This window comes from Thermobia domestica, chromosome 2 (assembly GCF_964235325.1).
Source record: "Thermobia domestica chromosome 2, izTheDome1.hap1.1, whole genome shotgun sequence".
NCBI lineage: Eukaryota > Metazoa > Arthropoda > Insecta > Zygentoma > Lepismatidae > Thermobia > Thermobia domestica.
The window spans coordinates 383,070,348-383,094,633 of NC_137455.1; the positions used below are offsets into that span (position 1 = coordinate 383,070,348).

At 33.4% G+C, this 24,286-nt stretch overlaps 2 long non-coding RNA genes across 4 annotated transcripts in view; one reads left to right on the forward strand and one right to left on the reverse strand.

Moving 5' to 3' along the window:
- LOC145678882 (uncharacterized) overlaps positions 1-24,286 on the reverse strand; it is a 231,375-nt gene that overhangs the window by 14,407 nt on the left and 192,682 nt on the right. The gene's annotated exons all lie outside the window — the stretch shown is intronic.
- Positions 8,359-24,286, forward strand: part of LOC145678880 (uncharacterized) — a 156,497-nt gene continuing 140,569 nt past the window's right edge. The window contains exons 1-2 of one of the 3 annotated variants that reach the window (XR_014130482.1): positions 8,359-8,641; positions 10,410-10,596. This is a non-coding gene — a long non-coding RNA (uncharacterized LOC145678880). The remainder of the gene's footprint in view (positions 8,642-10,409; positions 10,597-24,286) is intronic. The other 2 variants (XR_014130481.1, XR_014130480.1) reach the window with 2 other exon arrangements.

The window sequence follows — 24,286 nt, forward strand, 5'->3', positions numbered from 1 at the left end:
GCTGACCCGAACTGACCCGTTTGAAAATACTAGTCGCAATGTACACGAAGAAAATTAGAGAATTTGAAACCGAAATTAAAGTTAAAACGCCACCATCTTCACTAGTTTTGTAAGAAGCATTTGAAAATATATTTCTAAGCGTTTTTTTTTTTTTTTTTTTTAAGGTTTCTCAGGAAAAGAAGTGCCACTTAAAGCAACACATTGATGGTGCTGGACATCTTGCCAAATCTAAAGCGAAGAAACAACAGAAACAGACACAGTTAACTCAGCCTTCTGGATCTGGATCTGAATCTGGAACTGCGAACACATTTAATGCGGATCTTGCTAGAGCCCTTGTCGCTGCCAACATCCCATGGAACACACTTCAAAATGAAACATTCCGACAGTTTTTACAGAAGTGGTGCCAGCAATCGATACCGTGTGAGTCAACACTCAGGAAAACGTGTTTGGATTCTGAATACAACAATACACTTGATACAATCAGAAAGGATATTGGCGATTCCAGCATTTGGGTAGGCGTCGATGAGACTACTGATGCATGCAATAGATACATAGTGAAAGTTGTTGTAGGAAAACTTTATGAAGATGGACCTTCAACTCCTCACTTGTTAAGTAGCAAGGAAATTAAGAAAGTGAGTGCCCAGACAATTGCTTACACCGTGAACAAAAGTTTGCAACTTCTGTATCCTAGTGGTGTGGATGATTCTAAAATTCTTCTTCTTTGCACAGATGCAGCTTCTTACATGATTGCTGCGTTTAAGAACCTAAAACCTTTCTACCCCAACCTCATCCATGTTACCTGTGTAGCACATGCTTTTCATAGAATTTCTGAAACAATCAGGAACGAATTTCCTCAAGTCAATGCCCTCATTTCTAACATGAAAAAAACTTTTTGCAAAGCCCCATCGAGAATCGCTGTCTTTAAAGAAAAACTGCCTGGCATTTCTCTTCCTCCACAACCTGTCCTAACGCGCTGGGGAACATGGCTTGAAGCAGCTTTGTATTACGCAGAGAACTTGGACGCTATTGCTGGTGTTGTTGGCGAACTTCCTGGTGTGGAAAACATTGCAAGTGTTTCAGTTTTGAAGGAACTTTTCAAAGATCCCATTCTCAAAAGAGATCTTGTATATATCAAGTCAAATTTTTCATTCTTACCTACGACGATCACTAAGTTGGAAGCTACGGGAAAGCCACTTAGTGAACAGGTGTCAGTAGTTAACGAAGCCGAAAAGAAAATCCAAAGTGCTACGGGGAAAGTTGGGGAAAAAGTGCAGTGTAAGTGGGAAAGTGTAGTGAAGAAGAATGAGGGATTTCTTGTGTTGGCTCGTATAGGGAAAGTTTTGATGGGAGAGGATGAAACCATCCCCGACGAAGTGGAAATGAAAAATGTATCGAAATTTAAGTATGCTCCTGTAACATCTGTCTCAGTGGAAAGATCGTTTTCGGCAGCAAAGATGATCCTTACAGACAAAAGAGAGAGATTGACAGTCGAAAACTTTGAGAAACTGTTGGTAATTTACTGTTTCCAAAATTACGAATGAGCAAGTTGTGTACTGAATGAATCACCTGATTCACTGAAAACAAAAGATGTTAATAAAAAGGGGTATGTAATAATTTATACTATTATTTTTAGAGCCTATTTTTAATTTTTAGCGCCTATTTTCCTATTTTTAGTACCTATTTTAGGCGCCTAAAATTAAACTTTTTGGTGCCTAAAATTCCGAAGTCTAGTGATAATATTTGTAATTATATATTATATTACAAACTGGCCATCTAATATAAGTTGGTCACCTGACTAATATTGGTCACTTACGTATATCTATCTGTGGCAATGTGATAAAAATATTTGTGATTATTACATTGCAAGTTGGCCATCTAATATAAATTAGTTACCTGGCTAATTTTGGTCACATATATATTTGTGAAAACGTGATAAATATACTTGTGATTATTACATTGTAAATTGGCCGTATTATTACATTATAGTTGGTGCTAATACTACTTGATTCTAAGTAGTTATTATTTGTGCTGACATGAAATGTGAACGTGAAATAAAAGCAAATAGGAACGTCGAAAGAAGCTTTTATAAGGAGGATAAGTTTCTTTTGTGTGGATCCTTGAATAAAAAGTTGAGAAAACGACTCATAAAATGCTTCGTGTGGAGTAGTGTACTGTATGGGGCAGAAACATAGACATTACGCAAAAGTAATGAAAAGAGACCTCAAGTTTTCAAAATGTGGATATGAAGATGAATGGCAAAAATAGCTGGATCAAACGGAAAGCAAATGAGAAGGTGTTAGAAATAGTGGGAGAGAAAAGGGCAATTTTAAATGTAATTGAAAAGAGGAAGAGAAATTAGTTGGGACATTGTCTGACAAGTAATTGTATCATGGTTATACTAGAGAGTATAGTGGCAGGAAAAAGATGGAGAGAACGAAGAGGGTTACTCGATTAGATAATCGATTGTCCATAGCGTCTGCCCCTTTCTGTACGTAGTTACTGATGCGACCAGCCAAAGGCGGCCATATCTTTGGGTGTTTTACTCAGTAAGGCGCTTGTTTGCCCTGTTTTAAAAATAAAACATTTTAGTTTTACGTTTCACGGTTATGCCCCGTGGACTAAAAGAGGCAGTAACGAAAATAATGAATGAAATGATGGAATGAAGAAAATGGGAGAAAACGGGAGAACCCTGAGAGAACTACGCGTGGTGTTTGTCCACTACATAGGGAGCTGGGATCAACCATGGCCCACACTAGTGATGACCGGCTCGTTCGAGCCCTGAGCCACAGGTTGAGCTCGAGCTCCGGCTTGGTTCTTCTCGGTTCAAACTGAGCCAACATTTCGAGGTGGCTCGATTGGAATGAGCCATTGGCTCGATTCGACTCAGGTTAGGTAAGCCACCGGTTCGTTTCGGCTCGAGCCTGTTCGGTTGGAATGAGCCATCGGATCGGTTTGACTCAGCTCAGGTGAGCCATCGGATCGGTTTTACTCAGCTCAGGTGAGCCATCGGCTACAGCCAGCTCGGTTGGGGTGAGCCATCAGCTCGTCTCGGTTCGGCCCAACTGAGCCGAGGGCTCGAGCCGCCTCTGATAGGTGAGCTGTTGGCTCGGATCACTTCTCGGTTCGGCTCGGTGGTGTCTGAGCTGTGAGCCGAGCCGTTGATAACACTAGCCCACCCCACACACACCAAACATGAGCGCTCTACCACTAAACCACCGCGGCCTCCAGCCCTGGTTTTAATTAGAAAGCAGATATCATACAAGGTACTTTTTGTTGCATACTAGTTACTGTACTTCTACAATGGAAGCAGATTTCCATCTGTTGTTAAGAGTGAACATTTTAAACAAACAACAGTTGCCAATTAAATTTTATCCATCTTCTATAAACACAGACAACTAAATAGCAACATTAACTTGAAGACATCTCATGTTCACATTAATTTAATTTCTTATTTGTTTTTATTATTCCCTATATCAGAAAGAGAGAGAGAAAGAGAGAGAAATAATGTCGGTATTTACAATTAAAGGGAGAATAACTTAAAATGTTTATAGTCTTGCATAAACGGATATAATTGAACAAAAACGGTAATAAAAATGACGACATAGCTACAAGTTTTTTTTTTTTCTATTGATGGAACAGGTGAGATGGTATGTTTCCGAACATATAACTAAGAATCGCCCATTTTTCTTATATTTTTCTGAATCCACCCCCTCTCCTTTCCCCAATATCAGGTTATAAATATCGTATAATAGGACCTGTCTTCAATACAGAAATATCAGACATTCTACAGCCACAATAAACGACCCTGAAGTTGAATAATCTAGGGACCACCAGGTGCTCACCCAGAAATTTTTGTTTGCGAGAAGTCCAAACTTTGGCGGGTGGAGGTCCTATACTACAAACCACTATGTCTATGTAGTATTGACCGGGTGTTATTCTGCATTCTAAAGAACTGATTAGTAATTGTAAAATATTTCCATCTATATTTTCAGAAAAAAAAAAAAATGATAGAACTAGGTTGTTTTTATACGAGAAAGATTACAGATGAAATATGAGATCAAATTTTTATGTTCCCTTAGTCACTTCCCTGCTAAACAAGTATATTTTTTTTAGAAAGTGTTATTCTGCATTCGATTTTCATTTAAACTTATTAAGTTTTTTTGAGAGGGAAGTTGGGGGGAGGGGTCCGGACCCGGTAGATCCTTCCCGTGGATGCGGCCCTGGAGACTACCTTACAATGAGTGTAAATTTACTGTTTCTTTACAAATTTATTGTCACGTGTGGTCTCCGTGCTGAAAAGAGATATAAACTCGTTCCCACTCCCCAAAGGAAATAAAACTAACCAGACAAATGCTGCTGTAATACTTTGAAATGAAATCTTGAAGTTTTAAGTTCCACAGTTATGCCGGTTAGGCTGAAGGAGACGGCGATAATGAGAAATGAATGAAACGGTGGAATGAAGAAAGTGGGAGGAAACGGGAGAACCCACGCCCACGGTGTTTGTCCACCACAAAGCCCATTTGGCTTGAGCTGGGATCGAACTAAGGACCGTATGCTCCAGAGGTGAACGCTCACCACTGAGCCACTGCTGCTTCGTAATATCTTGAAGAAATCCAAGTTCCATTTCTTTCAGAGCAAACACCCACGGTAAATTGCCCATGATCAAAAACGTTTAGTCAACACCTAAAAAGAAAAGTTGTCATACTTAGATAAGGGCATTCCTGTTTTAAATACACACACACACACACACACAATTTGTAACATTAAAATGTGATGGTCGTGCACAGGCTTGTTTGCATATCTCGTTGTCATTGTTTACAGAGCTTGTTTCTCACATATTGTCATTACAAACACAGGCGTGGAACCCTATCTTGTATTGGCTAGTGATAAAACGGACAAAATCTATACAGACTCCGCACACTCAGTTGGCTTTCAAACATTGAATCAGAGTTTCGGTGTCCAAATACCATGAATAAATGCCAGCGGTGGAATGTGATAACTAATCTACAATTTGTGGGGAAAAGGGAGATTCGCTTTGCCCCTACCTAATACTCTGTCAAACAATTGCTACGAACGCTATGGAAATCTAGTTAACCGACCTGAAATACGTTTTAAGAGAATCACATAGCTCCGCTTCTACACTCCAAGCTTTAATAATATTGAGCCACAAATCTTTGTTCTAACTCAGCGGTTCTCAACCTAATCCCTATCACGACCTCCATTTTATCACATCCTCTTGCCACCAACCCCCTTATAACTTCTGGTTTGTAATAAGCTTGTGTGGGATTTCTAATTTACCCACTGCGGAGATCTCACGATATTCATCTATATCTATAATACTACAATTCATCTCTTGTATATAGTGGATACAGTAATTTTCCTAAAAGCGAATGGATTAATACCAAATTTGATCAGTTCATTCATATTACAAATATCAAATCCGATCCGTCATACTGTTTAAAAATGGAGTCCGTTTGAAAATTTTAAAACTCCAGAACTCGCTTAATTTTGGGTCATAGAAAATATGATAAAAAATAAAGTGATTACTAATTTTGGTTTTAAAAACTTGGACAGTTGTTAAAATAGTTATTGAGCACTTTAAATGACTTGATAATGTGCGTCACAAAAGTCGAACCGGACATTGTCGCCCTAGTGAAATCACACCATGCTCAGGTATCTCATTAGCTTTTAATTTTAATTGTATTTTAATAGGTATATTTTGTTGCATTTGTATTTTTCTGATATTTCAATATGGAGTTCTCATTAGTTACATATCGTACCTCTTTCATTTAAATTGATTCTTAAACAATTCTGCATCTGTTGAAAATGTTTAGTAGACCTATTTTTTTGTTGTTCTTAACAGTATGTATAAAAATAAAAATATTCCTATCAGAACAAAATTCAAAATAATATTTATAGATATCTATTTTCCGGTATTAGATTCTAATTATATTTATGTCTTCCGCTTATCTTCGAGACCCACAGGTTGGGAAACCCTGTTCTAACTAATACTGTGATAATACCTCATATACAAAGGGAAACTATTCTTCTCATAGTGTAAGACACACATCCCAACATTTTATTATTGATATGTCACTCAAAGAATCAGTGCTATTTTAAAAAAGCATTCAATAGTTCTGAATACCAATAACCGTCTTCTACTACGCCGGATACGGTTTGACTAAAACATGTTTCTGTTCCGCAGGTTACAGATTTTATACATTAAAAAAAATGAAATGAAATCTTGTTGACGTCCCACGAATATGTTGGCTAGACTAAAGGAGACGATGATAATGATAAATGAATGAAAGGGTGGAGTGAAGAAAGTGGCAGAACCCCGAGATAACCCACGCACACGGAGTTTGTCCACCACAAAGCTCACTTGGCGCGGGCTGGGTTCGAACTAAGGACCTCATGCACCAGAGGTAAACTCTTTACAACTGAGCCTCTGAGGCACTCTAAAAAGAACATAATTACAATTGAATCTCTCATTTTTTGACACGCTATAAAATTTTTGTCATGATCCCACTTGTAAAAATTTTCTTTCGAGAAGCCCACTTGTTTCGAAGCTTATTTTACAACTGAAAACTACTTCACTATTAACGTTTAGAAAATGAAAGAAAAAGTATTTTGATTTAAGTTCGATTTAAATAAACAAACATTGAAAGCTAATTACTAAAACAAATTTTGTAACGTTCTGAATTTAAAATAAATTATTACTTACTCAAATACACCACATACAATTTTTTTTTTCAATATAATGGACACAATTTTTTATACATTGACTTCAAAGTATAAAAGTTTGATTACTTTTAGAATCCAATGAAATGCATCATACAGTGCTTAAGCATATAATTGCATCTAATAGTATTTGGTTTGCTTACAGCTAATAAAATTTTCGGTAAGAAAAATCGAAATGAAATCACATGATTATATATTCCATTATATTTTAAGTTTTCCAAAGAAACATCCCAATATACTCGAAAATAAATAACGACCATTAGCCTATTATATTGAAGAAATCACACTGTATGTTAATATACGTACAAATATTGTATGAGACACATTTCTAATTTTGCTACATTCAAGTGTTTCATAAAGACACCTTACGGTGTAGGAGTTTGTAAATGTGTAGAATAATAATATTACTGCAAGAAAATAAAATGAAATCTAGTTTTATATTCACGCATCTGCTTGGTAGGATAAAAGGAAACGGTGACACGATGAAAGTGAATGAAATGGTACAATGAAGAAGGTGGAAGGAAACGGAAGAATCACAAGAAAACCCACATACACATTATTTTTTGTAAGGCAGAAGGTCTACTTGGCGGTAGTTGAGATTGAACCAGGGGAAGGTCTACCACCCAGCACCGCGGCCTGCGTTTTCACTGCAGTGCAGTGTTTCTGATGTGTGTATATTTTTTTATGTATTTATTATTATTATTATTATTATTATTATTATTATTATTATTATTATTATTATTATTATTATTATTATTATTATTATTATTATTAATATTAATAATAATAATAATAATAATAATAATAATAATAATACTCGACTGTGTAGGCCTGGGATGTTAAAAGTAGGGAGGGGCCTGCCAGAATTCAGACTATGATAGGTATATCATAAGTTGACGATAAACTTTTAAAAATATAGGGAAATAAGACCTTCAATTATTTTTGTCACTCAAAAAGCTGGTGGGTCCTAGGACCCCGGCCCCGGACTTTGTGTGGAGCAAAAGCATTAAGTGTTGTGTTTAAAATAAGCGTTTTTACTTTAAATCGATGCTTAGAGTTGTGTTTGCGTGACTGGGTTGTTAAATTAATGGATGTTCTCTGTAATCATCTGGTTACACTTGAACAGATAAAAGGAACAAATAAAGTCTCTGGAAGAACAGTCAAAATGATTGTTCAGGCGATTCGAACTGTAGACGTCAGGATTCCTCACCAAATTTATTCATCTTTATTTCATTACTTGCGAACAAGAATATAATTTTTTATTTTATTTTTCATAAAAAACTTAAAGAAATAATACTACAGGTAATAGCAAAATAATTAAAAATTTAAAAACATTAAGTATTTGTGGAAGCATATTTGTGAATTAATTCATACAAGTTTATCACTTAAATTTTTACCCACAATTAGTGGAAAATACCGACATTTTTGTAAGAGTGCAACAGCCTTATGTTCTTTCCCAAAGCAAGAGGCCTGCGACCCTGAGCATTGTTAATGGTCATTGCCACCCATTTATCTTGCTGTTTTGCCCTTGTTTTGGACAGGGGGTTGTCGTAAACAAAAACGTAACTTGACCATGAATAAGGGCAAAACAGAAAAGCCTTCCTTTCGGCTAAGGGTACATCTGCAGACTGTCGCAAGTGATTGGCTAACATATTATGAACGTAAGTCAACATATTTTTATATATATATACACACAGACATTTATAGGAACGGTTGTTCTACAGTGTGAGTGGGTGGTGACTTTAAGAACAGGGGGTGGCCAAGAATTTTAAGAACGCCAAGTGGGAAAAGGGCATGAGGTGGACAGAATTTTGCAGCTTCGGGTGTTGTGATGGCAAGAAGTACTTTGAACGCCTTTCAGTCAAACTCGAGTTTCAATTCGGTTCGCCAGTGGAGCGAGGTAAGTTTTTTTTGCAGCACTGTTAGTCTTTGAGATTAAAGCATGTAATTCCTATGTTTAACGTTTTCCGTATGCTTGCAACTCGAACATGTACACAATCATCTTGTATGTACATTATAAGTCAGAACATTTTTCCCATAATTCCCTCTCCCCCAGCTCTTTTTGGCTATACACGAACAATATTAAATCAGACAAGTGGGAGGGTCACACGAGTACACGAAAAAAAAAAATCCTTCTTGCAGAGCTAAGTTGGTATTAACCAAAAGAGAAAAAAAATAAAAGAGCAAGGATAAAAGAAACAAAAGAAGTACGAAATGCGAAAATCGGTGTGTCGAATCTACGAGCAAGCATAAACACAGGCTATACACAAAATGTAGTCAAAAAAAAAAAAGTTGTAACGCTAAATTATGCTTTGGTAATTTCAGGCAATTTCCTGTATCATACTGTGAAATGCTGGCTTTTGCAGGTAACATTATACGCGTTATGCAATTACTCAAACTTTATAACGACCAACTTTATAAACACATCAGTAAACCTTATTCTTTTTCAAACACACACATACAAATAGTCATAAGAATGAATATACATACATATTTATAGATATCCGCATATATAATAGTACATATATGTGTAAGAACATACGTTATATGTATATATACATTCTCATGGGCTCGCTTGTTCATGTGTTTATTTATTTATTCTTTTTTCTTCCAATGGTAATCAGTTAAAAGCGCATTTTGTAGCGTCCTCAAAATCGAGCAGACATTTTCCGCTTGATTTAAGCGCGAGTATACCTCACACATCGTTCAACAGTCTTTGAAAAGCTTCAACAGAGTTTATTCCTACATAATAAGTATGTGAGAGTGTGTATTGAGGCTAGGACCAGTGCATGTAATAATAATAATAATAATAATAATAATAATAATAATAATAATAATAATAATAATAATAATAATAATAATAATAATAAACTTCATTTTACATGCTAATAACAACTGAAATGCAGCAAAAATACAACACGTTGTGATATATATATATATATATATATATATATATATATATATATATATATATCATGTGGTTGCAATAAAATGTACCATATATTGGAACTTTAAAATCCGAGTTACATTGGTTGTCGAGTATCTTTTCTATAAATATAGAGTCAATTAAATTAAATTTCTCTCGTCAGCCAATGGTTCCAATTTAAAATATGTTTTCCAATATTTAGACATGTTTCAGTAACAATCCAGTTCTAACTTAAAACAAAGTATTCTAAGGAAACGCTTTTGGATTACTTCAAGTTTGTTCAAGAGAGTTAGGCTGTTCTAAATCACCGAAGCATATTCTAGCATAATAATAATAATAATAATAATAATAATAATAATAATAATAATAATAATAATAATAATAATAATAATAATAATAATAATAATGAAATAGGTAATGAATAAATACGCAATGTTTGTTTGTTTGTTTTTTCTGAAGGTGAGCTGTAGAATTTTCTGGTTTCGTGCGATTGTAATCAGCGTATAGTGAGAGTATAAATTTACATTTTAAACAGACTTAATAAGTTGCATAGCTAAGTAGCATACAATTTATAACCCCACGACTTCTTTTTTTATTTGAAAGCTGACAAAAAAATCGCTAAATAAATAATAACTATTATTCGTTAGAAGCAACTTGTGTTCATATTTAACCAATCTTATATTTGCGTTAGCGATGCATGAAGCTTTTTTTTTTATTATTATTATTTTTTTGGTTGTTTTAGGTTGGAAAAATAAACGGAAAACTTGAAGCTTGGTACTTTGAATGCAAATTGGGGCCAATATATCAAGGCTGCGTGCTTAGCTCGTCATCTGAAGATAGTAATTAGCAAACGTGTGACTCTTTAACGGGACAATTTATAATGACGTCTCGGGAATAATGTCAGGAACTTCCTCTAATTAATTCCAAAGGTATGCTTACACTGTCAAGAATAATGATACAGTCTGATTTTGATGTTTTTCTCTTATAGGGTATGTATAGCGATTCAATTCAGACACGGTGTCTACATGAAAAAATAAAATTCAGAAGACGAACTTGAACTCAACATTAACCAAAAATCCTATGGATTAGTTTTGATTGATTTATAGATTTCAAAGTTCACTTCTTTTAAAAAAAATCACCGATGACTTTCAGCTTTTAAAATAGCAATTAATTTATTTATAAAAACTGCTTAATATTCAAGTTTGGTTTTTAGTATGTTTGTCGCCTGTTAGTAAGTTTTTTTTTTTTTTTTTTTTTTTTTTTAAATCTTACAGGCCTATACATATGGATGTATATTAAGTGAGCATGAAGTTTCATTTACTATCTAAAGTTCATAAATATTTCAATACTATAAATATTATTCTCCTATTTTGGTTACACTATATGTTGTTCTCAAGGGAAGTGAACATAAATAACTGTATTCGTTCCAAAAGATAGCAAGTTACGGAAAGAAATGTAGTTTTCCGTACCAACTGAATAGCTTGATTCTTCTTCTTCTGTTTTTACGTAAAGTAAGTACTCTGGATGAGAGCTTTTGAGTTGTTGTCAATGAAACTTATTATAGAGCCGAATATTAAGATATCAAAGTTTTAAATTACAGTAAAAACCAGTTAAGAATGCTCCAAGGGCATTGCCAGAAACGAACTTAAAAATAATTAATTTTTCTTATTAACTTCTACAGGCTCTAGAGCATACCAATTACTCCATGTATTTTATTATTATACTCATTAAACAATTCTTGTAATATATCTTTGCATTTACAATTTCCTTGAGTACTAAATGTTTTCCACATGTTTTGTTAAAACGTTCTACGATATGTTGTTCTACGAAGACATGCTCCAAATTGAAAAATTCTCAAAATATCATCTCTTTATGACTTACGGTTCCCGAGATATGATTCCTTAATCCTCCCGAAATCTGAATTTATTTGGCCAATATTTTCTATCTGGGGAACGGTGGTAAGTTGTCCAGTGGCCAACGGTTAATATTTTGTGCCAAAATGTTCACCATACTCTTAGGTATTGATTAACACCAGTATATCTCTATGACTCACGGTTTCCGAGATATGGCTCCTAGTGTAATACTTCAATGCTATGTAAATGTAATTCAATGTGCAACACAGTGCTCTCCCTGGTAACGCAATACTTCCAATGTGTTTATTTATTTATGCACGGCTCCAGTTTGACTCCAGATACAAGCACACTTTTTTTGTATTGTTTCAGGATTGTGAGAAATTTGTTTAGCTTTTTAAATTAAGAAATAGCGAACATCAGTCTACAAAGCTGGAAATTCTGGGGATGAGAACTGATGTGACCACATATCGCCCAATCAAAAGCGCGCAATATTTTTTGTTGGCTAGAAGGCCAGAGAATAAGACCAATACATTAAGAATAATTCAATGATTTTAAAATATTTATCAACGAACTTGGAAAGTTCTTTAATGAATTTTTCTACGTCTTTCTGTGTGTGTGTGCTTGTAATTGTGAATTTTTAATTTTGAGCCATCCATTCGATAGAACATCGAAAACTATCTGAGAAAGCGTTTTTTTTTTCGTCACTCTTACCGTTTCCGAGATATTGGCCAAAAAAGTTCGGATTTCGGTAGATTTAAGGAGTCGTATCTCGGGAACCGTAAGTCATAGAGTGATCCTATTTTGCGAATTTTTCAATTTTGAGCCCTCCATTTTGGTCATGTCTTCGTTAAAGAACATACCGTAGAACGTTTTAACAGAACTCTTAAACAAAACATGTGGAAAAAATTTAGTACTTAAAGAAATTATAAATGAATAGATATTTTACAATAATTGTTTAATGAATATTATAATAAAATACATACAACAATTGATATATAGCCTGTAGAAGTTAATAAAAATTAATTCTTTTTAAGTCTATTCTGGCAATGCTCTTGGAGCATTCTCAGCTGTTTTTTAAAACTGTATTTATAATAATATTATTTGTAAATAGAAACAAACTCTTTTCAAAAATTACGTATAAAATTTCTCTTGAAACAATTGTATTTATGAGTTGTACTTGTGTCACGTGCCCATAGCATTTCATTTGTATTCATGAGTTGTGTAATGAGATTTGCGGTCAAACAGGATGAACATGGAAATCGATTTGGGAGCATACGCACTCCACATGTATTAACATTGGATACGCATATAACGAGCATAGATCCCTGATGGCTTAACATGAAACATACGCTAATTGTAATACGGTTTAGTTGCAAGCTGACTTGTTTATTTTTTCTATACTGTTCCATCACAACAATTGTATTTTTTTTTAATGAGATCTTTTTTAATTATTCAAATGTTATCAGCGACGTAATTAATTGAGTGTGGGTTCGAGAGGAGATACATCAAACGGGGTTGTGATGAAAATACACAATTATCAAAATTTATTTCACACCTGGGAAATTACACATATCAGATAATAACTATATTTCTTTTTATAAAGAATAATTTAAATTTTGTAATTTTCCTCCCTGGTTCAGCATAGCTAGCACGCGCGACTTTGGCGCAGGAGGTCCTGTGTTCGATTACCGTGGAAGAACATATTGAACGCATGCCATTGGTTCAGATCCCATTTTAAAATAGAATATAAAACTAAAAGTTTTCTTTCATTTTATTTTCAATATTAATAACATAATAGGCATATTCTTTATTGTTACAGTAACTCCTTCACAGAGTACTTTTATCATTTTTAAAGGATTATCTGCAAATAGTTATACTGTCTTTCGGTTCGAGAACTTCAATTCTAATTTCCTAAGAGACTGTAATTTATCTACTGACACAATTATAATTAACTGAATTCTTTAATAAAATAATAAACCGTAAGATTACTTGCATTCTTCGCACGGGGAGAATAATTTCAGTTTGGACACAAAGAGCTGAATTTGGATTTAAGCGGCATCGGAAGTATCACTGTTCATCTCAGTGACCCTGAAAACTATGAATTCGACACTAATATCGATCATTTCTAAATATCTCTTCCTCCCCTCTCCTAAGTCGCACCGTCAAAGTGAAATTATAAAAAAAAGAAAAAAAAATCCAGACCCGAATCTCATCTCGGTCAGGTGGTTGGAGAGTTATAAAGTTACAAATATAATCACTTTAATTTTTATATAGGCCTAGGTTATACAGAGATTTTGTTTGAAAAGATGTTATTGGATTTATTATTTCTCGAATACAAGTGGAGAAATTATATCATATTAAGTACGTTAGGATTGACATACTTAGAGCAGAACAGAATCAAATCACGTTACAAAGTTTGTGGGAGAAGTAGTTTTAAAGTTTATACGGTATACTTAATTACCGGGAAAAGTTGACACTTTACAGTTCCTTGAGTAAGCATAAGGTGTATAACTCCTGGTGTATGTGTGTGTATCTGGTACTTTATTTCTCGGTAACTACTGGCCGGATCTAAACCAACTTTGATGGGCAGGAAGCCCATTGCCTAAGGCTCGCTATATTTGATGGGCAAGCTCAGCCAGAGAAAAACTGGGTTCAGCTTGGGCACGCCTGGATCTTTTGAGTTTAGTTCGCTGATTGACTCTGTTCCGTTTGTTTAAATTATAAGAGTTACTTACAATATCTTGAAATGAATCTTTTAAACTCTGAGAGGAGCTTCAGATAGAGCTATTAAAGATGAAATATGTATAAAACGATCGAAAGTGGACTTGATTCCCTTGTGCGGTGAAAGCTATATCTTAATTTTGTCTAAATCTTTATTCACTACAGGCCATGTTACTATATAAAGTTTAATTGAGTGTTATGATTTCGTTGTACAAAAGTCATTAGGCCAACTGAATAATGATAAAACTCACAATATCAAAATTTCAGTACCAGAACGAATGATATAGACCCTAACAGCGAATATAAGAAAGACATATTCAATTGAATTTCTCGTATTAATAGATTCTTTATATAACTAAACGCTTTATAAAAAAAAAAAAAAAAAAAAAAACTAAAAATTTAAAAAGAAATTTTTTGCAATTTGTTTTACGACATATGTATATATTACAAAATAAAGTATATATATTGTCTACTGTTCTTTTCAAGAGTGAAGCTCTATGAAACTTGAACCTATAACTTAACGAAGGATCCGAACAACATAAGCTCACGCTGGAAATCGAACCCGGGTCTTCAGATCGGTAGCCAGCCCAAAAATGTAGGGGGGGTCCGATCCAATCATATTATAGTTTATTTGCAAAGCTACCGTGAGAATTTTAGGAGGCAACAAAAATTTAGAGGGGCCGGCCCTCCTAGAACCCCGTGGATACGGGCCTGAGGGGTCTTCCGAGGCGAAGACGCCTAGGCACGAGAAAGTTAGATATGAGATCAAAAATTAGACCTAAAATAAAATTATAGTCTCATCTTCTTCGGTTTCCGATACAAGGCTACGCCGTCTGTTCAGTAGTAAATATTTTACTTTGTCAATTTATTAATATTTTAGTGGGTGTATAATATTTTATAATTGCTACTCTCATATGCTTCCCTCTCCCGTCCAGAAAAAGGCAGACAAAGTGATTATGAGTTCGAAATGTTAGGGTGATGAGTTCATTGCATTAACAGATAATGGCTAAGAGAATTATTTTAGAAAATAATATTGTTTTATTTTCTGTTTTATTTATTTATTTATTATATATTTTATAAATTTTCGACATTTTTATTTCAAGTTCAGTAAATTACAACACAATACAAGGAATTTATACTTTTTAGGTGTAAATTAATATATACTTGCTCTGATAAATTCTTCGTCTCTCTGAAATTTATTATCGAATTTGCAACTAAAAAAATTTTTAAAAATATAAAAACAACATTTTTCTGCATTTAATACGGATAAATAATTATTATCGCTTGTTAAGGAATGCAGAAAAATGTTGTTTTTATATTTTTTAAAAATTTTTTAGTTGCAAATTCGATAATAAATTTCAGAGAGACAAAGAATTTATCAAGTTAATAGTTTTGGACTATTTACTACTTCTAATATTACAAAACAAAAAATTAATAAATTTTAATCCATTAGGATTGAATTTATTCATAAATTTTAAATATTATTGGTAACTCCAAATCAGCAGAATCATGAATTTGTTCTGAACGAGACGGGCCCACTATTCCATTTTGTAAATACATAGTATCTAAAATTGTTAAAAAGTTGAAAACTAATTCATAAAATAAAGTCAGATAAGATATAATTATAGTGCGTCGATAATAATAATAAATTGAAGTAAGCAAAAATATAGCAATTGAAAATGAAACCGAAATTTTGAAACAGAATATAAATGTTGTTTCGGAAAGGGATCAGACTCTTCTACAGGCCACTAATTTTCGATTAGTTATTTTATTTTGCTAATTTTGTATCATTACAAAATACTCCACTGATTTTTAATATGATTTATTTTATTTTGCTAATTTTGACTCATTACAAAGTACTCCACTGATTCTCAATATGATTTATTTTATTTTGCTAATTTTGACTCATTACAAAATACTCCACTGATTTTCAATATGATTTATTTTACTTTGCTAATTTTGACTCATTAAAAAATACTCTACTGATTTTCAATATGATTTATTTTATTTTGCTAATTTTGACTCATAACAAAATACTCCACTGATTTTCAATATGATTTATTTTATTTCGCTAATTTTTGAAGTATGTCATTAAAGCATAGAATTCAAATACCATTACGACCATATTAATGTAATTTCGGAATTTATTATTTCAGAATATCAAAAAGTATTTCTAGTTTGACTATAAGACAGTTAAAATTAAATCATTAGTGGCTATTCGTACTTTCAGTATTTAGCTTGTAACAGACATTACTAAATACGTAACCGGCATTGATTATATTTTGATTAAGAAATAAGTGAATATATTTTGTTAATTTGCAAATCGCGGTTTTAAAATGATTGTTTTTAGACAGTCTTATTTTATCCCGTACGACCCCACCTTGTACAATCCGCGGCAAAAAACCTGCAACATGAGGATGTAAGTTTATTGTGAAACTACGCCTAACAACACAGGGAATGAACATAACGTCTAAGTGTAACGAATCACGCCAGGATAAACCTCGGCCTCCTCACGTGCACACTTATTTTGGAGCAAAAGACTTCGTCATTTCACAATAAACTTATATGCTCATGTTGCAGGTTTTTTGCCGCGGATTGTACCAGTCTGCGGTACTAAATTTACGAATTAAATAATGGTTAAACGTAACGAAAGAAATTTAATTCACAGAAAATAAAATAATAAAATAATAATACATTTTGTTAAAAAATAAAATAAATTCCTACCTACCGGAAAAATGCTATAATTTTACATTTAACACTGATTTTGATTCGCGTAGTAGCTATTTTTGCAGGAAGCGTGTTTTTGTCCATGGTGTGCAGGGAGTATGAATGGTTTCCCGCTGTGCTCGCCAGCCACTCAAGAGCTGTTCGATCGTGCTCAACCCCGGTTGGCGGACGTCGATACAGCGGGGCGTTGGTAGCACACAGAAAATGGCTGCCGACTGCCTGGCGAAACTAACCGCGTCTCAAGAACCAGGCGCAACTGTTTTGAATGTTGACATCCGCGCTGCAAATGTTTTAGTTTTTGGGTTTGTTATAAAATTCATGTGTATGAGTTAATTAAAATATAATAGAAATAAAGGAAATGAATTAAAATAACTAACAATATTGAAAATTTTCCAAAACAGTGGAAATTTCATATTTAGAAATATACTGTATACTGAATATAGAGACCTTAAGAACAATATATGAATAAATCAACTAATGATAACTAAAGAAAAATATGCATTTGGAAAAAGCGAAAGTGTAAATTAATAGTTTAGTGTAAATGTATTTGTGAATTAAAAATACTTATTTGATAAGTAATTCAAAATGTTACTTACATTATCAACATGTAAGTGCATTCTATTTAAATATGAATGGTGCCATCTGTATTTACTGTCGAAACTTAAATTTTTTCCCAATTCCTTTATAGAAATGGATTTTATTTTATTTCTAAAACTTCGCTATTTGTTTTACTCAATATGATTTAATGTACTAAAAATACCGTCAAAGTGCCTTTGTACCGAAGGAAAATTAGTTATTATATATTAGTTAATGAACAGTTAATAAATATTAATTATTATAGTAATAATAATATCGCAGATATTGTTTATGTATGTTTGCGTAATAAAGCTGGATATAATGTGTCGTCGGCAAGTCGAATCCCACTGCCGTTATTTACAGACTTGTAGACCGGAATTCGATAAGTCTTAATTTTAAAAAAAATGCAGTTAAGTGCTTCACAATATCGATACAGAAACTTTGGTTTCATCGGGAGTCGAACCCTACGCGGCCAGAATGTTTACTTAAATACCAGTCCAGATTTCGAGCGTTCACTACTGGTGTGTGGGCTCACTGGTTCGATCCCAGAACGCACCAATTGAATTTCGTAGCGGACAAACACCGTGTGCGAGGATTTTCTCGGAGTTTTCCCGTTCCCTCCCACTCGATTCATTCCAGCATTCAATTTATTTCTCATCATCGCCTTCTCCATTAGCCTAAACGTGGAACGTAAAACTGAAAGATTTCATTTCATTTTTGATTTGGTGAGTCATAGGTATTAGTGAGTTCATATTTTAATTTACATATTTTAGAGAGTTCATATTTTAGAAAATACTTGAAACGTTGCACTTGACGTTGTTATCTACCATAGCCATTCTAAATACAATAACTGAATTAAATCATTACCGATATGCTGCTTATTTGGTTGGTTTTCTATTAATTTCAAAAATATTGATTTGTGTTAAATTACTATTTTGTTTCGTAAAAGCAATATATTCTCTGAAAAAATATGAAAACTGCTACCAAATATTAACTTTTTATTCAGAACACAAATTTAAAAAAATCAAATAGGTCTTAGAAGCATCTACTGTCATACTTACACTGTTACTTCGATGAGTGTATTATTCAACCTGTACCGGTATTTTATATAACAGTGGTAGTGACACAATGTATTAGAAGAAAAATATAATTGTGTGTATAACTTAGGAAAGGAGAATATCATTCTTTTAACTAACTTTAAGAGGTGTTGCCTTCTCTTCAGATACAGATTTGCTAAACGAGACGAGAAATAATGTTTTGTTACCTCGTTCTCATAAATTTTATAGAAATCTCGTCTCGGAAAGACTTTCTCGTCTCATTTTGAAATTTTCACAGCTCGTTTTGTAAATTTATGTAGAGGTCTAGGTACAAAATTTATATCCTAATTTATTTTCTTAATTCCATCCAGAACCAGTCAGCAGCCTAAGAGATCCCCGAAGAGTGTAATATAACAACATTTAAACCATATTATTGGAGAATATTGCAGAACATTATTGAAGAATATTGTATAATGAGTTGTATAACTTTGAACGTTAACAAATCCCCTTCATTGTGTTTATACAATCACCTTATCGGTTTTTTATAGTTTTTATAGTATGAATCATGCAATATGAAAAGAGTGTTTCAAATCTAAAACTTGGGCGAACTAGTGTTACCCAGCACACTCGAGAAATTTCTCGTCTCGTCTCGAAAATGGTCTCGTCTCGAATTTGAAAATGGACTTCTCCTCTAGAAAGAAATACTAACTAATATCATTAGACGGTTTAGGTAGTTCTACCTCCGTAGCATATGATCATGATACATACTTTAATAATAATAATAATAATAATAATAATAATAATAATAATAATAATAATAATAATAATAATAATAATAATAATAATAATAATAATAATAGATCTCGCTGAGCTCAGAGACGTTATTTAAGACTCCAGGGAAAATTGCTCCTCTAAGTTTGTCATTTGTATATGTTTTAATCAGTAAGATTATAATACCTATATAGCAGTGGAAAACCTGAAAATTTAGTCACATCTAGGGTTTCCCCCAACCAATATCTGCTGGCTGAGCTGGACAAAATGGCATGGGTGACAGTAGATCCTCATGTGTAATTTTTGAGACAACTGACAAAAACGAACAGTGGCATACATACTCCCAACAGTGGCTCATAATCTAACAGTGATACATATATCCAGGCCCGTATTTACATATATATTGTTCGCTCCTGTGCTCTGAATATTTTTGCCGCTCCCGCAGGAAATTTGTCCCCCCCCCCAAAAAAAAAACTTCCAATATTAGAGTTGAATTCACAGTTTTTGGGGTCGCTCAGATGAATAGTGATAGTTTTAATCCAATTTAATTTCAAGGTTATACTCCACTCCCCAGGAAGGGGGTAAGATTTTAAGAGTAATCGAAAACGACAGATATTAATGTTGAATTCATAGTTTTCGTCGTCACTAAGTTTAACGATATCAGTTTTCATGATGTTCATGATGTTTTCATGATGTTCACCCCTTGGGGAGGGTGTGGGAGAGGGTTAATTTTTAAAAATAATCAGATAAGCTAGCTAATTAGTAACTACTGTAATTAGAGCGGATTAATATATTTTCTCGGTCTTGCGCGGAACTCTGTGGGTTTGCTAGTTTTAAATATTACTTTATTGTGAATCTTTTTAAAAAATCCAAAATTTTGCCGCCCCTAAAATTCTGCCTCCCTGTACTCGAGCACAGAATAGCACTTACCTAAATACGGGCCTACATATACTCTAACAGTGGCTCATACTCCTAAGAGTAATGCAGATATAACTTGTAATATGGTTTCCAGAAGCTGTTATAACTTTATATTTCGTAAAGTTGCTGTGAGAAATATTGAAAAATAAATTCAATTTTCAGTTCATAACCCCAATTACCCCAGTAATACCATCTGTGGGGTAAATCTATAAGAATATTTGAAGCTTAGCAGATCTGAGTTATCTCTGATGCAAGAGTATCAGAAACTCGCATAAAAATCAAAACATTTAATTTATTTTAGCGTCTGTATGGCTCGTTGGGAGTCACGTGAACGTTTGTGTTTTAATGTTGATTGACACAGCTCCTCTTTGTCTGTTGAGCATCCGCACGTAAACGAATCAGGATCTGATGACATGTTAAGCATGTTAAGTAGCCGGCTAATTTAGTCGGTTGCCTTGAACTCTATTCGGTATCTACAAAGGACATTAAACAGCTGAGCCACCAGCAAATCTAATGTAACAACTACTCTCTGGTTTTCAACCTGTAAATTCTTTTTGTCTTTTCCAGTTAACTATGTATATATCAGTTGGAATAGTTACGTAATGAGGAGACCGCTGTTCAATCTCAGCGCGTTTTGTTGCAATCTTGGTTTTGTGTTAATTGGGTCTGATAAGCATAATTATTTAATAAAACTGTCACAATGTGCATACTAGAAATCAAATAATGAACTAATCCTGCCATTTTTTAGCTGTTATTTTAGTGGTGGCTTGATCGTACTTGAAGCGTAAGGTCGCAAGTTAGATTCTCGGCGTTGTGTAGTTTGTAGTGAATGAGACCGTGTCTATGTTTTTTTTTTTTTTTTTTTTTTAACTTTTGTTCAGTGGTGCTGCTGGACCTAACGAGTCGACTTCAAATCTTTTTGTTATTATTTTAAAGGGGGAAAATTGTCTTGGATCTCGAACAGGGTTTCTTGAGCGGATTTAAATATCTGTTCAAAGTTCCAAGACATCAATGTAATTTGTTCTAAAATTACAAAGAAAAGAACACTTATATGTAACTTAAGGGTTAATTGCAGCATCGTTAAGCACAATCTCGGGTTCTAATCCCGTTTAAAACAAAGTTGATTCACACTGTTAAAAAAAAGCATTTAAACACTGTTAGAACAGTTTTTGGAGAGAAAATTGTTAAAATAGTGTTTAGAAAGTGTTCTTCGCGTGTTCAAAATGCGTTAATTCTTAAAAAGCATTTTCTAGTGTGACACATTTAAAACACTTTTTCTCGGCAAACATTTCGAAAACAAAGTTATGTCATATTCTGCAAACACATTTGTGACATACTTGGAAAAAGTAGGCTATCTATGACGCACCCCCCTCAATTGTCTATCCGAAGATGTTCTTCCATGAAAAAATCTTCTTTTCGATTTATTTTTACACCCCCTCGAACATATTTATATAGATTTTTAACCCCAGCCAATATTTCAATGACGCAGTTTGCGTCATAGCCCCCCTCTGTGGGCACCCCTGGGTGTTCAAAGAGAGTCGGTAATGTGTAAAGTGTCCTAACTGTATCTAAAAGTGGTTTTCAAATATTTTGTAGTGCAGCTGTGAGTAACCTACTTTGCATTAAAATATCACCAACTCAGGAGTATAAAGCCAGAAATAACAAAGACGCGAATTAACGTGTAGATCGTACATTATTCGATTAAAAGCTATTCTCGGTCTCTTAACTCCAGAGACACGGGCGTACGCACGGTTGGGCCCACCGGATGCGGAACCCCTCAAAACTTCGTAACTAAACATACATTTGTATACTTTCTTAATAAAACTACCTTTGTTTAGCAAAAAATATTTGATGTAGACTAAAGATTTGACCTTATTCATCATATGCACTATTTCTTTTCTGATAGAAACAACCTAATTTTTCATTTTTTGTGAGAATATAGCTGTCACTACTTAAAAAATTACTTATCTTTTTTCTGCTGTAGAATAACACTTTTTCGCTATTACATAAGCATCCAAACATAAACATACATAAACATAAACATACATACATAAACATAATACCTATATTATTGAACTCTACAAACCTTGCATCACCCCAACAAAAAATTCTGGGTGTGTGCCTGGCCGGAGACGTTGATATTTTCGGTGTAGGTACATTCTTTTGCTCATACCTGTACATGCATAGCATAAGCTAAGCTATAGTGACTGATCTTGTTACGTAAATACGTATGAAAAATAATATTTAAAAAACATATATAGTTCTTTTTTCTTATCTGCTTTCGTGTATGTGTGTTTCAATCAGTAATTCATTACCCTATATTACGGAGACAGTACAAACTCATAGCTTGAATAGTGACCGCAAAATTTACGTACTTGATAATTGGTACTAGACATGCAAGAGCCTAATTACGACAGTCATTAAATACCTTTTAGGCGCTCACTCATCAGAGGTAGTTATATAAAATACAACTCGTCTCTTCCGTTATACCGCTTCCTCACTCGCTTCTCTCTGCCCCACTTCCTCCAAACAACACATCCCTTCCCTTCCGCCACTGATTGCCATTATCATTTCTCAGTTTAATAATGTTCCTATCATCTCTGTGAAAGTGAATGTGAAAATTGGATATCAGTTAGAAAAGTTTTTTTTTTTTTTTTCATTAAATGGATAAGGAAAGAAAATACATAAAAGGTAGTTGAAATCTAACACCTAGCATTAGGAACATTAAACATGGTTTCTTTTTAAATTGTCTTTTTTGAACAAGATGTTAATAAGTTATTTTCTTTCTAAATTACATCTCTTATAAAAGTAATCTCTAAAGAAAAAAAATAGGTATTACTAATTACTGTTTGCTATGTAATGCTTTTTTGTTTTTAATGATATACAGGGTGATCTTCCTATAAGTTTACCGCCTCAGAGCGATTATTTCTTCGGTTAAGGACGTCACATTTCCCGCTTATGCGACTGTTACTAAGTATTTGTCTTGAAACTATAGTAATCGCACGGAGTCGTGAAGCTTAACCTAGATTAGGGATGCACACAAAACAGGCTGTCTCGTTTCAAAACATGTGCTGTTAAAGTGATTCCTCGACTCGAAAAATGTATATTTCTCTAGTGGAAGAGTTGTGTGTCGACTCGAATTTTGTCAAAAAAAATCTTATTTGTCTCGTCACGTGCCCATCCCTATTCATATCTCTACAAGTGAAACTTTCTGGTAATAATAACATTGTATAATAATAAAAAAATAACATGAATTTAAAAAAAATATTTTTAAGCTTTAGATATAAGCGGCCGAAATGTTTTGATAAATTTGTACTGTGTTACTAAACTATTTTTTACAAACTGTTACAGTAATAATGCGTATTAACAAAATTCGATTTGTTTAGATTTTCCAGAACCCAACACAAATCGGTCAATGCTTGATTTTTTTTTTCTTTTTAAATCAAGTTCGGCCAGCAAGAATGAGTTCTAGCAGGTCGTCGTAGAAGCAAATAAATAATTTGGAAATAAATAAGTAAAAATGCATAAAATGAAACACTAGGTAAATGTAGTAGACCTATCCGAAGATAAATCATAAACGTGAATTTTATTATTTTTAAAAACGCATACAGTGTAATAAAGTAATTACTTAACCTATACTATACAACTGATCTTTTCTACTGAGCTAATGTATATTATCACAAAATTATCATTATTGTTATTATTACTATTTTTTCCTACACTGAGCTCCATTGCTTAGTAAAATGTTGCATGTTTTGTTTTTCTAGAAATAAATGTATGATATGCTACTTTTCATATCCTGGAAAAGAAAAGTTATATATATATATATATATATATATATATATATATATATATATATATATATATATATATATATATATATATATATATATATATATATATATATATATATATAAAATAAAATAAATTCTGAGCAAAGCATAGGGCTTGTGTGTTAGATAATGTGTCTGATGAAGGTAAAAATACTTTGCCGAAACTATAACGATATTATTCAT